Below are 10,627 nucleotides of genomic sequence, written 5' to 3' on the forward strand. Positions count from 1 at the left end.
AAAAAATTATATGTATAATAGAGAACTCTTTCTATAGAATTTTATAAGAATAATAGCTCATTCATTGAATTCATTCATTTATTCAATTTTTATGAACAGCTGTCAGTGCTTATACCTGCTAGTATTAATAATGGCTGCAAATGCATGTATATGCAATATAACAATCTAAGACTTCTTGGCTAGTTAAAAAGACATTTAATCAAATAGTTCAAATACTATATGAAAGTAGAAAGCAGTGTGGTAAACAGCTAGAATTTGGCTTTGGCATAAGTCAACTCTCAACTTCAAAATATCTACCTGGTGGGGGTCATATGATTCTCTGAATTAGCTCATTCTCATTTTTTTTAATTTAAAGAGGAGTAGCAAGGTAAGTGAGGGGTACACATAAGGTAAGAGACATGTTGGACATTTGTGGCACATGCTCAGGAAATTGCAGGTATAACAGTTGTGGTCATAATTATTAAAACGACACACAAATAGCTATGCAAACATGGAGGGACTCTACCAGAGGAACTCACTGATGAATGATACTCTGTCTGGCATTTGAAGGCTCTTATGTTTAAGAACAATAACAATTACCCAAAGCATGATAATAAAAATATTATAGCTCTACTTGTTTAGCTCCTGATAGTCTGGCTTATTCTTCCTCCATAAAACAGAAGTTTGGAGAACTAGAACAAAATGACTTTATAGCTGGGCTGTAGCTCATGCCTGTAATCCTAGCTACTCAAAAGGCTGAGATCTGAGTATCATACTAGGCAAGAAGGTTGGAGACTCTTATCTCCAATTAACCACCAAAAAAGCCAGGTGTGGAGCTGTGGCTCCAATGGCAGAGTGCTAGCCTTGACTGAAAAGCTCAGGGACAGTACCAGGTTCAAACCCCAGAGTAGTACACACACACACATACACACACACACACACACACACACACACACACACACACACACACACACAGAAAAGCTCAGGGACAGTACCAGGTTCAAACCCCAGGAGTAGTATACACACACACACACACACACACACACACACACACACAGACTAATTTCCCAGTAGCCAACATGAGTAATTTCAGCAGGACTATTTACATGAGTGAAAATGAATTGGGGTGCTATAAATCAGTGTGACAAATACTTGAGAATTGGGAAATTCACTGAGTAGGAAGAAGCAAAGACTGGGTGTGGTGGAAAGATAGGTGACTTAAAATGAGAATCTCTTGAGACATTTCACTGAGTCACTCTAAAGCAGGACACCAGGGTTTTTAAAGACAATTGAACATAATACAGTTTTGGCTGATTGCACAGAATTTTGTCATAATCACTTTTAAATCCCTCTCTCACTAAAGTGGTAGCCAATTTCTGTTCAAAGCATCAAGAAAAAGTACATTTGCAATGTCCTCTCTAAAGCTTTTCTTAAGCTTGATACAGAAAAATCCAATCAGAGGTTTAAAATAAAACTCAACAATTCCTCCTTGTTTACTTTAAAAAACTGACTTATATGAAGCTAGACTTTGTGTGTGGGCACACTCATGTACATGGACATATGCCAGTACTAGGGCTTGAACTCAGGGCCTTGAGTTCTTACTTGGATTTTTGCTCAAGGTTGGTACTCTTACCAGTTGAGCCAAGCCTCCACTTCTTCCTTTTTGTTCATTGGAGATAAGAATCTCACCAACATTTCTTCTCAGGCTGGTTTTGAACCACAATCCTCAGATCTCAGCCTCCCGAGTAGCTAGGATTACAGGCAGGAGCCACCAATGCCCAGCTGAAACTACACATATGATATACTGCTTGTATGTGACACTTAATCCTCAAAATTTTGAAAAGCTGGAGGAAAAAGATGTGAAAATTGGTTGCTTACTTATATTTTATTTCTACTCTGCTTTTTCTATAAAAATACCACTAATGGCAGGGATACTGATAGTAGCTAGATGCTGTCTTTTTCCATATTATCTTGAAGCGATATATGAAGAGCAGTATTTTCTGCAAGAACATACTCATATTCATGCCCATCTCCATTCCTGAAAAATTCCCATTCCGAGATTGCTCAACACATCCACCATTTATTAAGTGTCAACTGGTTACCACGAATTTATTCTGGTTAAAGCAAAATAAACATAAATAAAATGAAAATAAGACAAAACATCCAGGTAGATTGTATTATTCTCATATTACAGATAGGACACAGAACACCAGAATTTCAGCCTACAAGTCCACTTCCGTTAATAATTCTATTTTAAGTTCTAATACTGAATTGGTATGAGAACCCAATGAAGCTTTGGAAAAGATGGAAGAGAATTATGAAAGGGGTGACATTGATCAAGATGACAGGTTGAATCAAAACCCCTTTGTATAACTATTCAGATAATAAGATTATAATTAAAAGTAGCTGTGTCTTCCTCTTGTATAGATGGACTATCATGAATGATTTCATAGATATAACAAGTAACTAAGCTTATAGGGTTTTTTTTTTTTTGGTCATGGGGCTTGAACTCTGAACCTGGACGCTGTCCCTGAGATCTTCAGCTCAAAGGGAATGCTCTACCACTTGAGCTACAGCACCACTTCCAGTTTTCTGGTGGTTTATTTAAGATGAGTCTCACGGACTTTCCTGCCTGGACTGGTGATCCTCAGCTCTCAGTCTACTGAGTAGGTGGATTACAGGGGTGACCACCGGCGCCTGGCGTGGAAAGTGGAAGCTCTTCCACTTTTAACTTTTTGCTGGTTAATTGGAGCTAACTCTCTTGGATTTGTCCACCAGTTCTGGTCCCAAACCTCAATCCTCTGATATCAGCCTCCTGATTTCTAGGATAATAGGCATAAGCCACTGGCACCTGGTTTACATTGTATTTCCTGTAATAAAGAAATTTGAGGATTTGGAGCCATGGCTTAATTGGTAGAACACCAGCCAACCACTGAGCAAAAGCAACAGCAGTATCAAATTTGAGTCCTGGTCTCTGATTTAAAAAATAAAATAAAGAGAAAACTTGAGGGTTCTATATAGAAAATATGCAAATAACTTACCACATTCTTAGAGGTTATAGGCAATCAGAAATAGCCCAAGCTTCAACTGTATAAATGTAAACTTTAGATTCCAAAGACATAGTTTTCATCATGCAAACTTACATGTTCCCTTAAATTTTTTTTAATTATATATACTATCTCTTTATACCATGCACATGGTAGGTGTAGTTAGTCTTATGTCTAATTAACCATAAAAATAAGCTATACATTTAGGAAATGAGATATCTAAAATGAACAGTGTCTTTCCAATTATATTTAATGGAAATACCACTGGTATGTTCTTAGAATTAATCTGTTCATTTTGTCTTCATGGTAAGTGTAGTGGTTTTTGTTGTTTGTGGTATTGGGCATTAAACCCAGAGTCTGAACACACTAGATGAGCCCTCTACCACTGAGCTATGCCCTCAGTGATCAATTATTTTCTTAAAATGATAGTATCAGTTTTCAACTATTATTGAGTTCTCATATTTTTCTAATAATTTATGCAGTAATATTTTTATATAGCTTATATAGAATTTTTAACTTATTGCAAGTGAATTTTTTTTGTGGTGGTGGTGGTGGTAGTGCTGGTTCTCGGGCTTGAACTCTGGGCCTGGGCACTGTCCCTGAAATGTTTTTGCTCAAGGCTAGTGCTCTACCACTTGAGCTACAGCTTCACTTCTGGCTTTTGGGTAGTTAGTTGGAGATAGAAGACTCTTCAGACTTTCCTGCCTCGGTTGGCTATGATGATGATTATTATTTTTGTGGGGAGGGGAAGGGAAATTAGAATTAATGGATATAGGTAATATGTATTTTTGATAAGTGGTGCCAAAGGTGAAGAAATTATTTCATATAAGCTTGTGTCCAAATCACCTGTGAGAAAACTTGTCAGATGAGCAGCATTAGATAGAATACCAGGTTGAAAGTAATAAAACCTGGAGATTTCCATCAGAATGACAGGTGTTATCCAACTTCTGTGTGTTTTCTTCTCTCCTACAGTGGAGGTAAATTAGCGTGCAGACTCAAGCAGACAGTCCCCCCTCTCACAGCATATATTTGCAGGCAGGATATTAAATTGGAGTATTTAACTTGTGTTAATGGTAAAAGATAAATAAATGACTGATGAAAAGAACTTCTGAATGACCTCTGAAAAAACTCAGGTCTTTCCTCCAGGGCATTGAAAGCAAGAACTAACTACTCTCTGCTTCATTTCTTATTATTTGTTCTTATCTTAAAAGCATAGTGCTATAAATACGAAGGTTGGCTGATGAAAGGGGAATGTCAACCTTAAGGCAAAAAGCCCCAAATTAATTTATTTCCCACCATCCTTTATCTCTTCCATGCTTCTTACATAGGAGGAATGTGGAGGATTTTAGGAGAAAATGAACTGACAGCCAAAAAAAGATAGATAACATGGTCTTTCACAAAACCATCCATCTTCTACTTGGTAGAAAGCCTGAAGAAAAACCAGAGAAGAAAAATATTGAATAATTTATAAAGAGACCAGCAAGACTGAAATTGGGATTGACTAAGATTTGAGGGAAACCAGTTAGTTGCTCTAATTTGTAGTTATTGGACTAGAAAATGAGGTTAATAAGAATTTAAAGAAAATTTTGTTTTTTCCCTTCCCCTTCCCAAATTAGAGAAGTGTATATACAAGATGCAGGGCACCGACATCAAAAATATACTATGTAGTGATCTGGAAAAATAATTTATAATGATACATATTATACTATTATTATTATTTGCTCTGGGTCTGGAACTCAGGTCCTAACACTTTTGCTCAGCTTTCTTTCTCATAGCTGGTTCTCTACCACTTGAGTTACGCCTCCAAAGCATTTTGCTAGTTATTTTGGAGTTAGTATTTCTGTGAAATTTTCTGCTTGGGCTAGCCTCAAACATCTGGATCGCAGCCTCTTGAGGAGTTAGGATTACGGTGTGAGTCACTGGGGTGTCTGGTAAAATTATTATTTTTTTAAGCTATAGCCCATTTTGATCCCCATCTTCCCTTCAAGCAAAAGATCACTTTTTTTGAAACAAGAGTTTAATAAGCCCTCAGAAAATCAGAAACTGGCCAAGATACAGGGACTCCACAGAATAAAGAAAGGTAGAAGGAAACAGAAGTCATGCCAAAGGAAGAGGAAATAATCTGCACTGGAATGATGGTAAAACTAAAGAGAGAATTTATATCAACAGCAACAGACCAATGGATGGTTGTAAAGTCATGTGCTATGTAGTATGTAATGTCCCTCCTTCTCTCCCTATTCCTTACAAACACTAATAAATCCCACAAAGTTCACAGTAGCTTTTAATATTCATGGCTTTCTTATGATGGTTAGGAAATACTTCGTTTAATGGATTCTTTTAGATATATATGTGTTGTGGCCTGAGTGGCACTGAGCTCCCATGGCTGATCCCATACTTGACCTTAAAGGACACTGAAGAGCAAGATTATGTATAATATATAAGCTATAAGGAAAATGAATATCCTTAACTGAACTGCTTTCAGAAATGTATACAGTAAACTAGTCTTATCTGCAGATTATGACATTCAGTTTTACCTAATGTGGCTACATAATTGAATAAAGCAGTAAATTAAAATCAAAACAAAATTAAAAATCCCTGCATATGTATTGTCCAGAGGCTGTGGTGAAGTGCTCAGTCTTGTCTCAATAGTTGTGTTCAAACCATGATGATACACCGTGTGTTTCCTTATCCTCAACTTTGTGAAACTATACCTGCTCCAAAGCAAATGATACTCCAAAAGCAAGGCCAAAATGATGCACCCGATTTAAAGGATCAAGTAAAAATGTTAGATTTGCTGAAGGCAGTGTGTCTTTAACAGAAATTGTGAGGAATGAATCAAGAATCTATGGTATGGCATTGAATGCTACATTTAATGAGTAATTGCAGCATTTGTGCAATGAGTAGTCTCCTTGGAACCGTATGAATACCAAGGGTCTACTGTAGTCACCCATAGCAGGAAATGCTGAAGGTATAAGTAGCCTCAATAAACTAAAGCCTACAGATAATAAGAGTGTTTGAAGAAACATTGGGTAGTTGGTATAGAGGTCCTTGTCCAGTGCAGAGTCCTAGCTGGGCTGATTCTTGGTCAGTCCCATGAGATTATTCTAGGGCCTAAGTTCAAGTATCTAAGGAGGCTAATGGTTTGGTCATTCTGTTGATTTTATTTTGAGCCATAATATACATTTAAGCATGATACAAAGAAACAATTGTCAGGTGTAATGGCTGAGACATTGAAGATGGCCAAATTCGAGGCCTACCTAGGCAACTTAGTGAGACCTTGTCTCAAAATATAAAGTTTTAAAATAAGCAAAAGTAAAAATGGCTGGGCATGAAGCTCAATACTTAGAGTGCTTGTCTAGGGGCTTGTTCATTCCCAAGTATGAGAGAGAAAAAGCGAATTCTAATCACAAGTGAAAGTTTTGAGATGCAAGAAACTTTTAAAGGGGAAAAAAGATGAGGACGGCTGTTTGTTGTTTGTGGGTTACAGCCAGTTCCTTCTTTTTTTGTTGATGATTCTTATAAGTGATGCACTGTTTCAAACTGCAATCATGTCTGCTGGACAGAGTGAGTCACTGAAGGGATGATGGGAAACTGGTCAACAAACTACAGCAACTTTTGGGTAATAGGTCACTTTATATCTTCTGGTGTGAGCAATCATTCTTCTCCCTCTGCTGCTAAGATTTCACCTGGCCATCCTCATTCTGCTTTATTGCATCAAGGAAAACTGGGCTTCGTTTCGATTTTTTAAAGCCTCTTACAGGAAGCAAAGCTACGAATCAAAGACTCAGTGGAGTGACCTAATTGCTAGTCTAGGCTTTCTGCCATTGGCAATCCACCAAACCCTTCACTCCTTCAGAAGATTTCTTTGTAGAAGTTGTGAGTGCTAATCATTTGCAGCTGTTGCTGTGCTCTTCGGGACAACCTGATGGGCTCACCCTAGGAGTTCGGCTGACTGGACAATTCCTCTGAAAGCCAAAGACACCAGGGAGTATGGAAATTACATGAGGGGAATCCTAAGAGAAATCTCAGAAAGAAAGAAAAAAATCTCAGTTGAAATGTATACTTTGTCTAAAAGCAGCCAATTCCAGAACTGTTTCATTTTAGGGAGAAGGCAGCAGGGGAGAATTGGAGGACAGGATGAAAGGTAAAGAACAGTAAGGGAAGATTAGGGAAGGAAAGATGGAATCAATACTGAGACTTTGTATTTCTGAAAGCCCTGGCTCTCAGGGTGAGGTTGAAGGTTGGTTATAATCTAGCCCCTTTGTTAGTTCAAGAACAACAGTACTGAGGGGAAATGTGCACCTGTTAGTAGAGACTGGGCGGGCCATATACTGAGGCCTGACTAGCTGGAGCGCCATTTACCAGACATTCAGCTAGATATCAAAGAGGGGCTACTTTCTTTTTTTTTTTTTTATTGTGAAAATACTGTACAGAGGGGTTACAATTACATGGGCAAGATAATGAGTACATTTCTTATCAAGCATTGTAGCCTCCTCCTGTATTTACCCTTCCCATCCATTCCCATCCTTCCCCTGCTCCCCCACTCAATCCTCCCTGCTACACCCCCCACCCCCACACCAAAGTTGTAAAGTTCGTTTTCAACATAACTTCTTGTACATCACATTGTTGCAGTGGGCCCACCTGTATCCCTATTTAAACAATTTGTTTTCCCCCTTCCCCTCCACAAATTATACCAACATCAAATACAGTGAAAGGAGGGGTTATACTGTGGGGGAGGGGCATACAAAGCAACAAAGAAATAATCTTATAAATGTGTTAGAAACAATCACATGAAAGAAAAAAAAACATTTGAATACATATCTTAGGGTTCATTTCCCAAAGAGGGGCTACTTTCAACCTAAAAAGATCTGTGTTGAACACACCAGAAATTTGTTATTGCCACTTCCACAAAAATTGATATCAACAAGGTGAAAATCCCCAAACACCCCACCAAAAATTACTTCAAGAAGCAGCAGCTACAGAAGCCCAGATACCAGGATGATGAGATCTTAGAAACAGAAAAAGAGAAATACAAGGTTACAGAGCAGCTCAAGTTTGATAAGAAAGCTGTGGACTCACAAAGCCTACCCCAAATCAAAGCTATTCCTCCTCTCCAAGGCTACATGAGATCTCGTTTGCCGTAACAAATGGAATTTATCCTCACAAAATAGTGTTCCAAGTTTACTGAGAGCCTAATTAAATAATTTATACATTTTTTAAAAATCTGAAAATACACCCTTTTATTTATTTACTTATTGGTTGTGGGTCCTGAACTCTGGGCCTGGGCACTGTCCCTCAGCTCTTCAGCTCAAGGTTAGTGCTCTACTACTTGAGCCACAGCGCAACTTGGGGCTTTTTCTGCTTATGTGGTGCTGAAGAATCAAACTCAGAGCCTCATGCATTCAAGACAAGCACTCTAGCACTGAGCCATATTTTCAGCCCTGTTTACACCCTTTCTAAGGAAAGGAAGAAAAAAAAAACAGTGTTTGGAGAATTAGAGTGCTTTTTTTTTGTTTTTTGGGTTTTTTTTTGGGTCCAGTTGTGGGGCCTGAACGTTGTCCTTCAGCTCTTTCAGCTCAAGACTAGCGCTCTACCACTTGAGCCACAGCGCCACTTACGGCTTTTTTCATTTTGCTTATGTGGTGCTGAGGAATCAAACCCAGGGCCTCAGGCATGCAAGGCAGGTGCTCTACCTGGGAAGGTGAGCCACCTTCCCAGCCCTGCAAGGTGCTTTTTTAAAACTTGTTATTAGCCAGGCATGGGTGGCTCACGTCTATAATCCTAGCTACTCAGGAGGCAGAGATCTGAGGAGTGCAATTCAAAGCCAGCCCAGGCAGGAAAGTCTGTGAGACTCTTATCTCCAATAAACCACCATGGCTCAAGTGGTAGAGTGCTCCCTTGAGCTGAAGAGCATAGGGACAGCACCCAGACTCAGAGTTCAAGCTCCAGGACCAAAAAAAAAATGTTATTATAAAGGTCATGTACATAGGGTTTACCATTTCATAAGCCAGATAATGAGTACATTTCTTTTTGGATAATTCTGGATAATTTTCTTTGCTTTCTCACAGTTTTTCCCTCCCACTTCCTCCCACAAGTTGTATAGTTCATTTCTAGCATAGTTCCTAGTTGAGTAAAGGACCAGTTTTTACTTTATATTTTTTGACTTGAAACTATTGAATCAGTGCCCCCAAAGTCATACTTTTGTGAGTAATCATTTATGATGCTATTGATTTTCTTGTGTTTTAAAAAATGTATTATGTTCGAAAGTGTATACTTTATAGTTCATGTCAATATACACTATTTTGGTCTCTTAAAGAACAAACAAGTTAAATCATTCGGTGGTACTGGGGCTTAAACTCAGGGCTCAAATATGGTACCACTTTAGTGACATCTCCAAACCTTTTTTACTTTGGTCAGTTAGGGCTTCTCATTTTGTTTTGGGCTACTTATGTACCATATAGTCTTATCTCTCTCCTATGTAGCTGGCTTGTGCCATCCTGTCTGGTCCTTAAATAATACTGAATCCTTTCTTGTATGGTCCACAGGGAATTGTTGAAAGCTGGATGCCAGTGGCTTATGCTTGTAATCCTAGCTACTCAGGAGGTTGAAATCTGAGGACCACAGTTTTAAGCCAGCCCCAGCAGGAAAGTCCATGAGATGCTTATCTCTAAGTAACTGCCAAAAAAAAATGGAGCTGTGGCTCAAGTAGTAGAGGCTAGCTTGAGTGAAAGAGCTCAGGGACAGTACCCAGGCCTGGAGTTCAAGCCCCAGGTTCAGCACCTACAAACAAAAGAATTAGTGAAGAATATCCTGAAATAGTAATGCATCAGGAAATTTACATTTTGTTTTTCAAAAATCAAGTTGCTTTAAGTAAATCTCCCTAAAGCAAGGAAAAACTATGCAAACTTTGAGATTCTGTGTGCAGACTCATGGGGTGATGGAGAAACTGTTCTCTGGTTCCATAATTATGCTGACTTTGGATCTACAACTCTCTCTGGATAATACACCCCACCCCTCTCTTTTCCCATCAGGCATCAATCTTCTGGGGGGCATGCTCCCTGTCAGAGCTGTCTTATCAAAACCTGGGCTTGTCATTCCTATCAAAGGAATGAGTAAATTCAACAGTGTGGCTGACAAAGATTTATATTACCTTCTCCACGGAATTTGAGCATTAATAAAACTCACCAAGTCCCATTAAAAACATTTTTCCAAAGCAATTTCTCAGATAAAATCATTATAGAGAAAAGTAATCTGAGAAAGCTAATTGAATGATTTAACTAAGTTGGCAGGAAGCCATCATATAAAAGAAGAGAACATATATTCGCTAGTAGAGCAGTTAATAAAAGAAATATAAAATCATCAGTCTCTTTGAGAGATGAAAGGCAACAGGTTATTAATTTCTCCCCCGAAGATGAAGGGCAGGGCTTACAAAAGGGGTTCTTAAATTCATTAAAATCTATCAAGTAGAATTCTAATTTCTTCTCAATTTTTTTCTCATGTGTAAACTGTACATTATTGTGTACTTTTATGGCTTGCATTTTTCAACATTGAGGAAGAAAATGTAATATTCTATGAAAACAGGAAAAAGTATAATTGCAACT

This window comes from Dipodomys ordii, unplaced genomic scaffold, assembly GCF_000151885.1.
Source record: "Dipodomys ordii isolate 6190 unplaced genomic scaffold, Dord_2.0 Scaffold57, whole genome shotgun sequence".
Taxonomy (NCBI): Eukaryota; Metazoa; Chordata; class Mammalia; order Rodentia; family Heteromyidae; genus Dipodomys; species Dipodomys ordii.